This window comes from Ictalurus punctatus, chromosome 22 (genome assembly GCF_001660625.3).
Source record: "Ictalurus punctatus breed USDA103 chromosome 22, Coco_2.0, whole genome shotgun sequence".
Lineage (NCBI taxonomy): Eukaryota > Metazoa > Chordata > Actinopteri > Siluriformes > Ictaluridae > Ictalurus > Ictalurus punctatus.
Window position 1 is genome coordinate 10,647,897 of NC_030437.2, and position 4,974 is coordinate 10,652,870.

Genomic DNA, 4,974 nt, shown 5'->3' on the forward strand with positions numbered 1-4,974 from the left:
TTCTACCATTTTTGTTTTCTTATTATTATTTTGTAGTTATCGTAGTATATTTAATTGATTTGAATGTAAATTTTTGGACATTTTCTGAATTTGGTTTTATGCCTTAACAGCTCATTTTGCCATTTTTTGCACACACACACACACACACATGCATATTGGCATACAGCAGGTTTTCCTATTCATTAGTTAAATATTTAACAGTCACATACATATGTATGTACATATGTATCTATAAACCCTGGCTAGAAATCAGGGTCGGTGTGAAACATCTGGATACCCCCTTGGGTCTGTGCAAACTTACGCCAAGACCTTACAATGTAGTCACAGTAACACACGACCTCGCATTTGTAATAAATCCAACCGTCGTTAAGGCATCTGTTCTAGCTACTCGTTTCAACTAACAAGGAACCTGGTTTTTATCCAGGGTTCATAGAACTAAAGTTACATATGTAACTATTGTTCTGTTTCACCCTCCTGCTTGGGGGATGGGAAACACGTACCGTATGCCAACGATGTCATGAGGAATAGCGCTCACCTTGCAAGTACACAGAAAGATGTTCAGAGATGACCTTGGCACTCACCGCTGAGAGAGGGAATGTTGATCTTGAACACTATGGAAAAGGTTCATGGAGACATCCAGGTAGCAGCAGATGGATTTAATTAAACCGCACACCTCCAAATAAAAACCACGAGGAGATGACGCTCCATGGCCTTCGGTCTAAAGGCCATGGTGATTACATTCACTACCCAGTAGGCCAGCATCTGCTTAAACAAGGGGAACCATTTTGTCTTTCTTCAATGGCAAATATACAGTTAGTCTGAGGATCAGATGTCTACAGCCAGTCTAAATAATACTAGAGTACAATACTATTATCGTAGTACAGGGTGTGTAGGGCGCATACCTGGTACAGCAAGGAATGCCCTACACACCTACTACCTTCACTGAAAGATACAATGTTAATCTGATTTTCAATTTTGGGTGCTATGACCTTTGGTCTTCTGGTCACAAATGCATGCAAGATAAGCTTTTCACAAAAGCTTACAACTCCCAACTTTTTTTGAAATGATTGGCAGTTGGCAATTCATTCTGAAAGACCAGACCCATAGACACAGGTGATCTGGCTGAGAATTCCAGATCTAACTGTGCATTTGGGCCAATAGATATGCTGAGTGAGGAAGCCTCCAGGGTGTTCCAACCTCTAGCAAACGTAATGATGGAAAGACCTCTCTGGGCCACGAAAAGGACACTGTGAACTAGTTGCTAAATACTGTGCACCATAGGAAGAATCAGTGTTAGAGGAGTAAAAGTGTATTGCAGCAGAGGAAAAGCATGAGGCCAATCATGTCCCAATGGGTTGTCTAGCTCTGCCATGGAGAACTGCAATTAGCAATGTGTTAGCAAATTAGCAAATACTCTAGCTGAGTATTTCCAAACCTTTCCCAGATCTGGGCTACAACTTCTGAGTACAAACACTATTCCTATGGATGCATGTTCTATCTCGACCATCTCAGGCAGATGTGTTTCCCTCAGTAAGGATAGTCTAGACCAAGGGTGTCCAATCATATCTGCAAAGGGCCGGTGTGGTGCAGGTTTTCATTCCACCCAAGCAGGAGCCACACCTGATTCCACCTGTTTAATCAGTTGATCTTGGCTTTCAATAGACTCAGGTGTGACCTCTGCTTGGTTGGAATGAAAACCTGCACCCACACCGGCCCTTCCCGGATAAGATTGGACACCCCTGGTCTAGACAGATAAGTTGCCCTCAGTAAGTCGTGGAAGGGCCCACCTGTGGAGATAGAAGATTCCGTGCAAGGTGTAGACAGCATCACAACTTTGTCTGAACAGATTAACACATGACAATGTCTCAGAAAGTACAGTGAGGGAAAAAGTATTTGATCCCCTGCTGATTTTGCCCACTGACAAAGAAATGATCAGTCTATAATTTTAATGGTAGATTTATTTGAACAGTGAGAGACAGAATAACAACAAAAAAATCCAGAAAAACGCATGTCAAAAATGTTATAAATTGATTTGCATTTTAATGAGGGAAATAAGTATTTGACCCCTCTGCAAAGCATGACTTAGTACTTGGTTTAAAAACCCTTGTTGGCAATCACAGAGGTCAGACGTTTCTTGTAGTTGGCCACCAGGTTTGCACACATCTCAGGAGGGATTTTGTCCCACTCCTCTTTGCAGATCTTCTCCAAGTCATTAAGGTTTCGAGGCTGACGTTTGGCAACTCGAACCTTCAGCTTCCTCCACAGATTTTCTATGGGATTTAGGTCTGGAGACTGCCTAGGTCACTCCAGGACCTTAATGTGCTTCTTCTTGAGCCACTCCTTTGTTGCCTTGGCCGTGTGTTTTGGGTCATTGTCATGCTGGAATATCCATCCACGACCCATTTTCAATGCCCTGTCTGAGGGAAGGAGGTTCTCACCCAAGATTTGACGGTACATGGCCCCGTCCATCGTCCCTTTGATGCGGTGAAGTTGTCCTGTCCCCTTAGCAGAAAAAAAACCCCAAAGCATTATGTTTCCACCTCCATGTTTGACGGTGGGGATGGTGTTCCAGGGGTCATAGGCAGCATTCCTCCTCCTCCAAACACGGCGAGTTGAGTTGATGCCAAAGAGCTCCATTTTGGTCTCATCTGACCTCAACACTTTCACCCAGTTGTCCTCTGAATCATTCAGATGTTCATTGGCAAACTTCACACGGGCATGTATATGTGCTTTCTTGAGCAGGGGGACCTTGCGCGCGCTGCAGGATTTCAGTCCTTCACGGCGTAGTGTGTTACCAATTGTTTTCTTGGTGACTATGGTCCCAGCTGCCTTGAGATCATTGACAAGATCCTCCCGTGTAGTTCTGGGCTGATTCCTCACTGTTCTCATGATCATTGCAACTCCACGAGGTGAGATCTTGCATGGAGCCCCAGGCCGAGGGAGATTGACAGTTCTTTTGTGCTTCTTCCATTTGCGAATAATCGCACCAACTGTTGTCCCCTTCTCACCAAGCTGCTTGGCAATGGTCTTGTAGCCCATTCCAGACTTGTGTAGGTCTACAGTCTTGTCCCTGACATCCTTGGAGAGCTCTTTGGTCTTGGCCATGGTGGAGAGTTTGGAATCTGATTGATTGCTTCTGTGGACAGGTGTCTTTTATACAGGTAACAAGCTGATATTGGGAGCACTCCCTTTAAGAGTGTGCGCCTAATCTCAGCTCGTCACCTGTATAAAAGACACCTGGGAGCCAGAAATCTTTCTGATTGAGAGGGGGTCAAATACTTTTTTCCCTCATTAAAATGCAAATTAATTTATTAAATTTTTGACATGCGTTTTTCTGGATTTTTTTGTTGTTATTCTGTCTCTCACTGTTCAAATACAACTACCATTAAAATTATAGACTGATCATTTCTTTGTCAGTGGGCAAACATACAGATTCAGCAAGGGATCAAATACTTTTTTCCCTCACTGTAGATATTACTTTGAGTAAAACATTGAGAGCCAGATGGACCGCCCCTTATTTCCAGCTGGTTGATGTGTTCCTATCTTATGTTGGAGGGGACACATGCCACCTGTTCCACATCACTAACCAAGATGTAAATGAGGTGTCCGTGATGATCATCTCTTAATAGGGCACTATTCACAATTGAACTGATTTTATTAGAAATGTTCTGCTTCAGCAGAAAAACCAATGTTTGGATTCCTCTCACTGAGACAAGTGGCGTTGGGGTCCAGACTTAACCCATAGTTCCAGCAAGTAGGGGTTGATCACCACTGTGACTACCATCTGACCTGGTGAGAAACGTTCATTAAAAAGTACCATCTACTGAGAAGACAGTAAAACTGTACAGTGCAAGATCATAGAGTGATGTCTAATAGAGCCTAGTATTGCTAACAAAAGAAAACCAACACAAAGCTAACAGATGCTATGGAGCTCCAGGCATTCTATATAGAGAACCACACCACCGAGGTAGAAGAGGATGAGAGGAGAATATTCCAAGCTATCTGTCAAGTTGTTAGCTCCATGTTGTGTACATGTGATCCGATGTGTATAAGCAAATAAGAATATAGGCATGACAACAGTATTTATTGCAATATTGCATTATGCCTCACTATGCATCTTTGTTGGAAGATTCCGGCATGTTTCACACTACTCCTTGTAGTTAGGAGGGCTGAAAAAGAACTGAGCAATGACCTTAGAAAGGACCTGACATGTGCCACTATAAAAATTACAAAAGAATTAGCTAAACTTAATGAACATAAATGTTTACAATATTTTCACATGGCTACAAATTAAACAGCATAGCTAGATAGATAACTAGCTACAGAAACTAGCAAGCTATTTATTCAGCCTACATCCTATTAGCTTGGAAAACTTAACGATGAATATCTGGCAACACTAGCCATGTTGCTTTTTGAATGAAGCACCCAAGGTAATTCATTCATTTCCAAGGTAATGTGTTTGCAATAACAATTTTATGCATATATTGTGGTATTTTGTATAAGCTGTTACTGATACTCTATGTAACAGGTAAAATAATTACCCAGAGATAATAACCCACAGAGTGAAAAACATTCCTGTACTCATTTAAGGATATGCCTTTGTACTATTGTTGATGTGGCCTGGAACGGCGGGATCTCCTTGCTCTCAGTCTTTGGATCAATGAGACAGGTTCCAAAACAAACAGTCAGAGTGGGTCTTTTCTTCTTTTGAGAGGGCTCTTTTCACATCGCCTATCTTCACCAAGGCCCACCGTGTGGCCTTTTTAGGACCATCATTCCCAAGTACTCCAATTTAACAGAAGCGTTCGGAAAAAAGTTTGACCAACGGCTGTTTTAAATCACCTATTCGTTGTCTCCAGCAGATAATGAGGACTTGATGATTGGGCTGTTTCTGGTGAAAGAGCAGAAAATAAATACTGGGAAGTTGGCATAATGGCTGATCTCGCCTTGCTGCCTTTATATTAAATGAATACA